The following is a 12755-nucleotide window of genomic DNA, read 5'->3' on the forward strand; positions in this document are numbered from 1 at the left end:
ACCTTTTAGTCTTTTTTTTAATTAAAAAAAATTTTTTTTTAGTTGTAGATGAACACAAGACCTTTATTTTATTTATTTATTTTTATGTGGTGCTGAGGATCGAACCCAGGGCCTCACACATGCTAGGCAAGTGCTCTACCACTGAGCACAACCCCAGCCCTCCTTTTAGTCTTTATGTGCAGTTTTCACATTGTTTTACTCAATATTTTAAAAATGTAGTCAACATATTGTAGAGACTGTAATATTGCTGCAACCTCTTTGTAATCTTATTTGATATAATCATTTGCATATTTTCAGTGACAAAGTGGAGAGACCCACTCCCTTTACCCCCTACCCTCAATTAAATATGTCAAATTATACTCTACTGTTATGTATAACTAAAAAGAAAAACAGTGAACAAGAAATGTGATTAAGTTCTAGGAGGGAAACCCTAATCATTAAAGTGCAGGGATGCAGAAGTCAGCTTCTTGCACCCATTTTCTATGCTACAGAATAAGCTCTATGAAACTACAGCCAAGTATTTTTTTAAATCTTTCAATTTGCTCCAGTGGATTTCTGGATTTGCTCCTTTAGAATCAGGATACTCAGCCTTTGCTCAGGAGGCAGCATGACAATCTGACCTGCGGTCAGCTGAAGAAGCGGCATGATCAAAGCTGCTTTGTATTGGTCCTCTGGAGTTCCCTGGCTCTGCTCAGGACTAAAACTTCTTGGCTGGCCTCCACCTTCCTTGCTTGCCCCCTGCATACCTGCTCCCTGCATTCCTCCCGCTTGTAGGCCTGCCCCCATGCCTGCCACCTCCAGGATTTCCTACTCCTGAAATTCTTGGGACCTGTCTAGGTCCCTCAGGACCACTTATCCCTCTATTAATGGGACCAGGACCCTGGTTTCCACCAGTCCTGGGGCCTCCTGAATTAGGCCCAGGGCGTCTCATCTCCAATCCTCTTGCTTCCAGCCGTCTGGCTTCCATGGCCAGCTTTCCACTGCTCTTGTCTCCATTACTCTCGTATCTAAGACCTCCGTTTCCATGGCTCAAGCCTCATCCCTTGAGAACCTCTACCTCCTCTCCATCCATAGGTAGCCCCCTTCCATCTATCGTGGGTCCTGCAGGCTCTCCACTTAGTAATCTGGGATCTGATAATGGCCCCTGCTCTCAAATCATGAGAGGAAGGACCACAGGTGTCATGACCAGAGGCATGGTGCATGTGGGGACCCTGAAGGGGTGGACTCAGATAGCCCCTAGGTTCTACTTCTCCAGAAACTAAATGCAGAGTCCCTCCATGTGGGTCATTTGGAGCACCTCCTGACAGTCCTTGAGGAGGTCGGCCTCCACCAGTCATGGGTCCCTGAGGCACAGGAGCTCTAGGATCTGACATCTGTACTTGTCCCTGTTCTAAGGGCACTGGGCCAACTCCTGGTATTCCAATTTGTGCCTGCATTGCTCCTCCAGGAGTTAAGGAACCAGGACCAGGTCCAGGAACTCCTGTTGGTATTGGCCCTGGAGCTGGAATTCTACCTGGATAGGAGCCTGCGTCAGAGGAGGAATGTCCTTATTGGGTCTTCCAGCCAGGTATTGAGGCTAAGGAGCTGGAGGATACTGTAGGTTGAGTAGAACATTAGGTCCTGGATACAGCCCAGGGTCAGGACCAGGGCCGGGGCTGGACTCAGACTGAGATTTGCCTGGAATCAGTGGTGTGACATGTACCTTGCGATGCAGAATTTTCAGAGCAATTGCAGGATCCATGATTTGCATCACTACTTTTGCTGGCAGTGCATAAGCAGTTGTGGATTTTGAAGTAAACTGTTTGGAGCTTCTTGGTGACTATTCTGGACACAGAGCTTCATCTGCCTCATTAGCTCAAACATCTGCTGCGGAGGAAAACTGGAAACTGCTTTGGTAATTGGCTCGGGACATCTTCTGGATCCATGGGGTCTCCATAGGGTGAGTCAATGATGGGTGCGGCAGAGCTTGGTCTCTAAAACTCTTCCTTTTTAACTGGTAGCATGGTCCACCCGAGGCCTCTGCCACTGAACTCATGCCCATTGAACTTTTGCAGGATGAATATTTATATTATACTGAATGTAAAAAACAAACAAACAAACAAAAAACAAAACCCAACAACCCAGAATGGTTGTATGGGTACACTTTTGGGCCAATTCAAAGTTGAAAAATGGTAAGTCAAACCATCAGAAATCATAAATCTCTGTATTCTTCTCCAATGAGTTAAGAGAGCAATAGGAAAAAAAATTCATGCATGTAAATGGGAGATACAGACAAGGAGAATCAGGGAGCAAATTTTGCTTTAGCTATGAAAAGAAAATGACTCCTCATGGGGTTTATTTATCCTGTGACAGGAGTCTGAACAAATTTGCCTTACAAGAGTAGATTTATCACATTTAAAGTATAAACTATGCCATGACACAGAAGAAAATTAAATCAAACAAATCTGAGAAGGATGAATTTTGCATAAATTACACAAATATTTTAATATTGTAAAAATTAAGATATTCCTTTATGTATGAGTTTTTTTTTTTAAAAGTGCTCCATTGATGAAAAAATGTATGAATTTATATGGAAACAGTTTGTTAATTTTAGTCCAAGATAGAGCACTTCTGACCCTCATTGTGAGGCTTCCTACTGTTTTCTGAGCTATCATTTCAGAACAACCCAGTCCCAATGTATGAGATCAAGCACCAGGGTGCCATGAAATCAGAAAGAGACTCAGATTGATCCAGGATCGCAGAGTGCATTTTATTGGGAGTTTCTGACAAAAATGTGGTCCTGGATGGCAGCAAGATCAGTTGCATTCCCACAATTTGGGACAAAAGTGAATGTCTTAGCTGAAATGGAGGTTTGTCAGAGTCAGGCACATTCCTGGAGCAAGGGTCTGGTTGTAAAGCTCTATTTATATCACTCTGATGGTTTTGTCTACTTGTACTATGCTGGGAACCTATGCAGGAATAACTAACTGGGGCTATCCTGGAGGAATCATGGTGGTTAGGACTCAAGATGACTGCAGTCATGTCAAGCTAAGGGCATAAGTTCCACCTTTCATGACCGGCTCTTACAATCTCATGTGCCTCCGTTTTGTGGTGTCACCCGAGCTTTTGTGAGGTTTTGGCATGGTGTAATAGCATGCTACAAGGCCATCCGACCAGCTTATAAGCAGAGTTGATACAGCAGTAGAAGCACAAAATGAAACAAGAATTATTGAAATGATAGTAACAACCCGTTTTTTTTGTCCCCTAGGAACTCCGGGAACCAAATAAATGACTTATCATCTCTCTAAGAGGGAACAGAAACAGACAAGGCCTTAATTTAGGTTTTCATGTGTGATGTGAGGTGCGTGATATCATGGGAGCAAACACCCTTTGTCTTGATAACAGCACAGGTTCCAGAGAAAAAAGCAAGAACAGCAAAAGCCTACAAGTAGGGATGAAAAAGTAAACGTTGAATAAGGACTTGCAAAGGTAAATCTGCCATCCAGCAAGATGGCACTGGTGGGCTGGGCACAGTGACGCACACCTGCGATCCTAGCCCCTTGGGAGACTGAGGCAGGAGGACAATGGGTTGGAAGCCAGCCTCAGCAACGGGCAAGGTGCTGAGCAACTCAGTGAGACCCTGTCTCTAAATAAATACACAATAGGGCTGGGGATGTGGCTCAGTGGTTGAGTGCCCCTGAGTTTAATTCCTGGTTCCAAAAATAAATTAATAACTAAAAAAGATGGCTCTGGTGTTATCGTCTCTGTAACACATCATGGCAGCGGCAACTGGGGCTAATGTTGGCCAACACACAGGGTCTGCGAGTGATTACTAAATCTGAAATTGAATGGCATACCAGACCAGGAGATCAACTGTAGTGTCCCAAGGTATTTAAAAAAATTTTTTTTTAGTCTACTCAGGAAATAAACTGTGACCACAGGTCCAGAATCCAACAGAACCAACAGGGATCAAGTTAGGAAGGCTGGTGGCTTTTTACATTCTTGCAAGAAATTGCTAACCCATCCCCAAGTAAACAAGTCCCTTGAGCCCCAGTTGAATTGTCCCCTACCCTGGATTTAATGAATACAGTGTGTAAAACAGCAGCTTTGCCTGGGTATCCACTCTGGCAGCATAGCATCGGGATGCACAGCTTAGACATGCAGAGCTTGGGACAGGGACCAGGGCTCCAGGTGCTCATAAGGGGACGACATGCCAGCCTTATGAGTGCTTAAATTTATTTACATACCTCCAAAGACTCCAGTTCAGATGGCCAAGATGGTTTGCCTAGTATGGTCCCATATCAATTACTTTAATAAGCCCTTTAACAAGAGGATCACATGAAAAATGAAAGTGCCATGTTACATCATGTGCTTAGTGTCACAGTTGAGTGAGGGGCCAAAACTCTAAACCTTCATTTTTGTTTCTGGCAAAAGAAAATTTAGAGTCAGTCATGAAAAGCCAAACAAGAGAATTTGATTATAAATGAAAGAGTTAAACAGGGCACCAGTATGTCACCCCTGAGCAGAGAATGACCCAGGGAACTTAATGATACTCCCAAATTTATGTCTGCCATGAGAACAGGGGTCCACTTTCTGCACTCTTCACCAATCAGATATCAACTTCTCCTTCACTTTAGGTTGGGAAATTTTTGACCCTAGTTGGTGCTTTCCAGAACTGTCATGGGCAATCATCCCATTTGGGAGGGGGGGGGCTTTGTCTATAAGTCAATCCCATGTTAATGTGGGTGCTGGGGGGTCAAGAACCTGGCAACATTTATCTTAGAGCACCTGCTCTACTAATGAAATTTCCCTTCTGAAATACATGAAGAAATCTATGACCATTAACCCCAGCCTTACAATGATCCCAGTAGACCCTGTCAGGATCAATGTTAGTTCCATTGATTGTTCCTTCCTGGTATCTTTCTTAACTGGCTCCCTTTATTTCCACCTGTTTATTCTCAGGTTGTTTTTGTATAAATTACTTGATTATTCATTAAAGGCAACTCAAAGAAACCCTGTGACCCTGCTACATTACTGGTTTGTGTTCCAGTGATCATTACTAACTTCTATCTAACACTTAGGGATGCTCATGAAAAGGATGGTCTACAAAATGGGTATCCGAGTCACTGTCAGGCCAGTGTGGATATCCATACATTACATCAACTTCTCAAGACCTTTGCTAGTGGTGGTTTGATTAACTCTCTTACCAGAGAAATCTTGGAAAAAAATTCAGCAGCTCCTAAGGCATATTTATGTCATTGACTATTTGTCAAAGTGTCAATATGATCAATATACCAATCCCACACTGGTTGCAAAGCTCACTGTCTCTGTTCCTGTCTGTACTTGGGTGAAAAGATGGTCTGGAGGTGGGAGTATACCTGCCAGTAGGTTGTAGCCACCTCTCCAGCTGTGTTCCATCCTACTTTAGCACTTTGATATACACTTTCTGTGTTCCACAGGACCAGGCCCAAGGCCTGTACTGGGGCCAGGATGCACACTTTAGTCCAAGCACCTGTCTCCATATTTCCGGGGGTAATATCTTACTATGAGTAGGTTCATGATATACAGTCAACTGCATACCTTTCATGTAGCTCTTTCCAAATATGTTGTTGCCTAATCATGGGTCCCCGGAGAGGCTTTACTAGTACACAACTGTGTTCTACTTGCCTACATTCCATCCACAATGAAAAGGCTCAGTACACTGCCCCATTGGGCCACACAAATAAATAAAATCATGTATTTTAAATACATACAGTATGCACAGTTTATTATAATTGTACTTTAGTAAATCTGTTAAAATAGAATTAAATAAATAATGAAGATGATATACAGAATGGGAGAAAATATTTGCGATTTATATTTGATAAAGGATGGCTACAACTAAACATCAAAGAAGCAACTTAGTCTGTAAAAGAACTTGAATAAACATTTTTCCAGAGAAGATGTACAACTGCCAATAAACACAAGAAAACATTACTAGTCATTAGGGAAAAGCAAATAAAAACCACAGGGTACCTGGCTATTGTAAACTATGTGGAAAATTAATAATCATGGGAATGTGGAGAAATGGAATCCTGTTGTTTTCTGGTAAGGATGCAAATTGTGTAACCAACCTGCAAAACAGTATGGCAGCTTTTCAAATATTAACCATAAAATTATCATGTAATCCAGCAAATCCACTTCTAGGCATATACCCAAGAACACTGAACTCAGTGGCTCTCACACACCAGTGTTCATAATAGCATTATTCATGTTAGCTAGAAGGTGAAAATAACCCAAATGTCCCTAGATGGGTGGATGAATAAGCAATATGTTTTATATACATGTAATGTATCATTCAGCTGTGAAAAGGAATGAAGCTCTGATGTATGCAGAACATGAATGAACTTGAAAACATAATGTTAAGTGCTAACCATGCATACAAAGACAAGTATTAAACAATTCTACTTAAAGGAGATATACAGAATAGGAAATTTCATAAATACATAAACTACAACAGAAACTGGCAGAAGTTCAAGGACAGGAGGGCTGTGGATGCTTTTTTTAATGGTATAGAATCTCTGAAAAAAATGAAAAAAAAAATGGGAATGGTTAATACCAAGTATTGTACAGCACTGAGAAAGCAATTATGAACACTGAATAATGCTATTATGAACACTGGACAGAAATTGTACACTTAAAATCATTAAAATAGCGTTTTACTTATGTATATTTTTCAACAAAACTCCCACTATGACATGTTTTAAGTATAAAAACACTATCAATTCAATATCATTTAAGATTATTAAGTATTTTTAACTCCTTTCCTTTATAAACATGGTGATTGACATTTTTCTTTGACTTTTCATTTCTTCCTCACCCCCAGTCTTTTTAGTGATGAATTTTCTTATTCTAAGTAAGCACAAGCTGCCCCAAGACCTAATGGTATTTCATAAAGGAAAATCTGCAAGAAGAGATTTCAAAGCAGACCCTTTGAAATTTTAGTTAAGTGCTAACCATGAATAGGTTGAAAGGGCACCAGTTTAGAGGGTCACAAACTATTTCAACCTCAGTGTGTACTTAATGGTAATCCCACATTTCTCTTTAGAAACCTGAGCCCCCGCATGCTTGCCCCCAAGACCCACAGTGAAGAGGTTAACACAAGGCAGAGCAGCTGCATGAGCAAGAAGGTGAGATGTGTGACGGAATCCCAGGGATTGACATGCTTTTTGATGAAGGGTAATGATTACCTCTCACTCCCTTTCACCTGAAGAAAACTTATGTCTGTGTGCATCTAAAAGTTCTCTAATCTAATCAAGGATGTAAAATAGTTGGACAAGTTGGTTTATAACCAGCCCGATCAGAGCTTAACTGAAGGAACCCTGACATGTGGTACACACCCAGAGCACATTAAGGAAGAGGATATGTGTGAAGTCAGGAGCAACACAGGTACTATTCTCAGACCCGATGACTGTCTATAACCTGTGTGGTACATAGACTTTGGAGTCTATAAGTGCAGAAAGAGAAGTTTCCTAAAGTTGGACAGACTTTATTTTAAGGATGCCACTGTGTCTGTTCAGTCATAGATTATGTCGTGGTTACTCATGATCTTCCTTTTTATAGTCCCCTTACCCTTCCTTACAGATTCTTTAAAGGCAAAGTCCACATGTTAATAAGCTATATTAGGCCTATTTTAGATTCCAGATATCTATTTTTGGCCAAGTCAGAGGAGATGATAATTTGTGGATCATCACAAGTTAAAAATCTGGGTGCCAGACCTTCTTACGCAACTCACTGATCGTATGACCTTGGGAAGGTCCTCTAACATCAAGGCACTTGAGCCTCACTGACGACATGTGCCATGGCCTAAGGAACTGAGGGCATCTTGATGCGATTTAATTGCTTTAGAATGCACCAGTGAGTAGACGGGCTGTCACTTTTTCATTGCAATGACACAGATTGCTTGGGTTAGTCAAATTTTTATCACTGTCATCCAAATACCTGACAAGAACAACTTCAGGAGGAAGAGTTTTGGAGGGATCATGGTTAAAGGGTTCAATTCTTGGTCAACTGACTCTATTGCTATGGACCCAAGGTTAGGGGACTAACAGATAAAAACTTCTCGTCTCATGGCAGCCAAGAAGGAGAGAGAGAGGAAAAAAAAGGGTGGGGGATAGAAAATAAAGAACAAGCAGCCAAGGACAAAATACAACTCTAAGGATGCCCTCAGTGACCAGTGACCTACTTCCTTTGGCCACATCTGACCTGCCTATAGTTACCCCAGCAATTCATTCAAATTATTATTCCATCAAATGGATCAATTCATTGATTAGGTTTCTGCTCTCATAATCTAATGATTTCACTTTGGACCTTCCTGAATTAACACATGAGTTTTTCGGGTGACACCTCATATCCAAATCACAGTATTACTATTAGATGGGGATGGAGTTGTAGCTCAGAGGTGCAGTGCTAGCCTAGCACGTGTGAGGCACTGCAGCTATTTTCAGTGCAGCATATAAATAAAGGTTCATCAACAACTAAAATTTTTTTAAAAAAATATTACTATTAGAAATAATTATGTTATAGGTCGTCTTCCTCATTACAGAAGCCCACTTCGAAATAGACCCTGATGCTAAGCAGGTTTTGGCAAGTTATGTGCTTCTAATTTGTGGATCTCTCTCCCTCCAGCCCCCTTTCTCATATATATATATATGTGTGTGTGTATATATATATATATATGAGAAATATATATTGCAGCAGAGTTGACCCAATCCTTCTTGTGTTCACTTAACAGGCATACACTGGGCAGTTGCTAGATGTGAAAAATTGCTATGGTGTGTACACAGATTAGTTAAATTCACAAACAACATTAATTTGTAAAAGTGCTGCATAACTCCCAACCCATTATCTAGGAGAAAACTCAGGCACATATAGAGAAAACTCAAGCAGGCCAATGATCATGAGTGACTTAAAGGATTTTTCAGGAGTTCATGGAACATGAAGAAGGAGAGATTGCTTTTCAGTGTCCTTAGAAGTGATTTTCTAAAGTCACTATATAAATGTCGTGAGAGTACTATCAAATATGGACTAAGGTAAGCTCACATAGTTACATCCTGTAGTTATATACAGTAAACAATTGTGTAGTGCATGATATTTCTTATATAGGAGTTTCTATTTTTATATCACCACTTACCTCACTAAGTGAAACATGGAAGCAGCTCTTGGTACAATAGCAGCCAGATTCATGGCATAACTATCAACAATGAGAGTGTGTGGCTTTTCCTCCTTTAATGGGCTTCTCTTGATGCCTCAGAAGACCGAAGAGCTCTGCATCCCTCCCTCATTCTCAATGCTGAGATGCCTGGCAATTCCAGAGCAGGGTAGAAGAGCTGGAAGATTTTTAAAAAAGAACAACTCACTAACACAGAAATGTTAATTTAAGATAAAGTAATGATCTTCCAAATTTACAACTACACCCAATATTTAGGAATAAAAGACAATAAAAATAATCCAATATATTTTATCTTAGCTGGGGCATTTAAGTAGAGTAAAATCTAACATGAGATAATATAAGCTATCATGAAAGATTTAAATATCAAAATTGACTTCATTTTCAGTCCTATTCAAATTAATTTTAGTTTACTTATACCTGAAGGCAAACCTACACAGAAACCACCATTGTGGTTCAGTTAACTCTCGCTTCACAAGAATCCATCTCAAAACATAGTGACTTCAAACACTACTATTTTAATGCTTGAGATTCTCTGGTTTGATTGTGGTTTATTCAGCTAGTCTTGCCATTCAAGGAGCTACATTTAGCTGATGAATTGACTTAACCAAGAATGTTTAAAATGGTTTCCCCCACATATCTGGGTACTGGAAGGTGGATGCCTGTGCTTCCTGTGCTCACTCTTCCTCCACTAGGCTAGACTGAGCTTCAGTGGATGATAGGTGTATTCTGAGAGAGCAAGCCCAATGTGTACCCTCTTTTGTAGCCTCTCTTACATTACACTCTATGATGGACCATTGACCAAATCAAATCATGGGGCCAAATTGGAAATCATTGTCAGGAAACCACCCAAAGGTGTATTTACTGGAGAGTGTAATTCGTTGGGATGTCATCATTGTACAGCCCACCACAATCCCCTTATATGTGCCAGATACCCCCAGGAGGATGAGGGTCATGACATGCTTCCTTCTTGTTTTCAGTAGTGAGCTGTCATTCATATTGCCAGGATCCTTTTCTTCTTCTGCAGAGAATTCTAAATCTAGAGAAATCAAAATACAGTTAAAGGCATTTTTAAGGGGGTTGAAACACCAACAGCATATCAAACCATAACCTTAATGTTCTACCTCTGTTTACTTTGGAAACTTCAGTAGCTTCTTCTTTAATGTGGTCTTTGTGAGCCATTTTCTTTACTTTTGATTCGGGAGCTAGGAAGTCTCCGTCTTCAGAACTACTTCTCTTCTTCGTTCCTATTCTGACTCCAGGTAAGCTGGACACTTCTCTTTCCTGTTTCTTCCTCTTTGTTGCAGGTTGTATTTGGAGTTCAGGAATTTCTGCTTCAGAGTCCTTGGACACGAATCCTTGATCTTTCATTTACACACGGTTATATTGCCTGTGTCTGTATTTAACTCTTTGATCTGGACATTGTCTTCCTTCTTTTTTTTTGGTGTTGTGGATCTTTACTTTATTCATTTATTTATATGTGGTGCTGAGAATTGAACCCAGGGCCTCACACATGTGAGGCAACTGCTCTACCACTGAGCCACAACCGCAGCCCTTGTCTTTTTTCTTCATTCAAACTTTCTTCTTTTTGTTTTCTTCTAAACAAGTAATCATTAATTTTAGTTTAGTTATACCTATTTCAATATTAAACAAATATCAGCTACTCTGGTTGAAATAGGCTTGTTTTTCACTGTTTTGGCAAGTTTTCTTGATGCTGCTTTGGGTAGATTGTTGAGAAACTGAAATGATTGCAAAAAAAATTCTCCTACTTGGGACTCGTTACACCTTTCGATTTATTTTCCCCTTGGTATCTGGATGTACCTCAATAATTTTTGCTGCTTGTCCTTTTGTTTTGAATTCCACAAGGTCCAATAACTTTGCATCTCCAGTAGATTTATAATGTGGGATACTTACATAAACCATATTGCCACATTTCCCAAGTACTCTATCAATCCAGCTGTGACTAGCTGTTTGGGAAGTAAGTCTTGTAATAAATTAGAAGTAGCTCTTGTATGTAAGGTTTTAATAGCTATAGCCTAAGATTTTCATAATTTCTATACCTTACCTAGAATGTCAATAATTTTAACATTTAATATAAAAAAGAAAAGAAAAAGAAAAAACAATATAATAAATAGATCTCTAGACAGGCTAACAAGCCAAAAAAAAAAAAAAAAAAAGTACAACTCAGGAATAACAAAAATTAAGGAAGCATCAGTAATACTGAATCTTATGGATACCAACCGGATAATAAAGGAACACTCTGAACAACTCTTTGCCCACAGATTCAATAAACGACATGAAGCGGACTAGTTTCTTTAAAGACAAATCTGCCAAAATTCACACAAAAGAATAGACAATCTAAGCAGAATTATGACTATTGAAGAAATTGAATCAATACATAAAAACCTTACAACAAAGCTGGGCACAGTGGTACACACCTGTAATCCCAGCAGCTTGGGAGGCTGAAGCAGGAGGATCATAGGTTCAAAACCAATCTCAGCAAAAGTGAGGCACTGAGAAATTCAGTGAGACCCTATCTCTAAATTAAATAGGGCTGGGGATGTGGGTCAGTGGTTGAGTTCCCCCGAGTTAAATTCCCAGTACCAAAATAAATAACCTTCTAAAACAGAAATCCTCAGGCCCAGATAGTTTCCTGGTTAACCCTAACAAAAATTTTCAAGGAATAAATTCTGTATAATCTCTTTCAGAAGATAGAAGCAGAGGAACAATATTTTAACTCATTCTATTGGGTCTGTATTATTCAAATAACAAAATGAGACAGAAATATTATACAAATATTACAGACCAATATCTTTCAAAAAGAGATGCAAAACGATTAAGATATAAACAAATATTCTTCAACAATAAATATAAAGAATTACATAGTAAAACCAACTGGGATTTATCTCTGTGTCAACCCTCATAAATTAATTAATTAATGTAATCTCATATTAAAAAACAAAAGATTTTAGTTTATACAGATTTGAAAGGGAGAAATAAAACTATCTTTGCAGGTGCCCGCATTGTCTACATAGAAAATCAAACACAATCAACAAGAAAACATGTTGGGGACCCACTCATCAGAAGTGTTCTCTAGAGAGCCGCGGGCGCTTTGCTCCCATCTGCTTCCTCTTTCACTTCGCTCCGGGCAGAAAAGGGAATGTGTAATCAGCAGTGGATTGTAAGTACCCTAGGCAAAGAAAGCTCAGTGCGCCCCGCCTTTTTTTTTTTTTTTTTGAATATTTTTTATACAGGGAGAGTTTGTGGATTGGGATCCTTGGCTGGGCTGCGGTTTCTGTGCCGAAAATCCACTCCGCGGGAGCCGCCATTTGCTTTCTGCCGGCTACATTGTCCGGCAGCCGCACCTAGAGGTTGGAGCTGGGCTGCGTGCTGAGCCCTGTCCTCCAAAGGCTGGACTGCAGCCTTGAGCGCCTGGGTCGCTTGTTCGCCGCTGCACCCTCGGGCAGAGCCTGCTCTGGGGTCGTTCTGCATGCCCCTGCGAGGGGACCTGTGCTTCAGAGGAGGGAGCTGGAGAGCCGCGGCGGCAGCCGCTTGGGCCCCGGGGGCT

At 40.5% G+C, this 12755-nt stretch overlaps 1 pseudogene; it reads right to left on the bottom strand.

Moving 5' to 3' along the window:
• Positions 1 to 534: 534 nt before the first annotated feature.
• LOC107141171 lies at positions 535 to 10558 on the bottom strand (annotated as a pseudogene).
• Positions 10559 to 12755: the final 2197 nt, after the last annotated feature.

The sequence above is a fragment of the Marmota marmota genome, unplaced genomic scaffold, assembly GCF_001458135.2.
Source record: "Marmota marmota marmota unplaced genomic scaffold, marMar, whole genome shotgun sequence".
Lineage (NCBI taxonomy): Eukaryota > Metazoa > Chordata > Mammalia > Rodentia > Sciuridae > Marmota > Marmota marmota.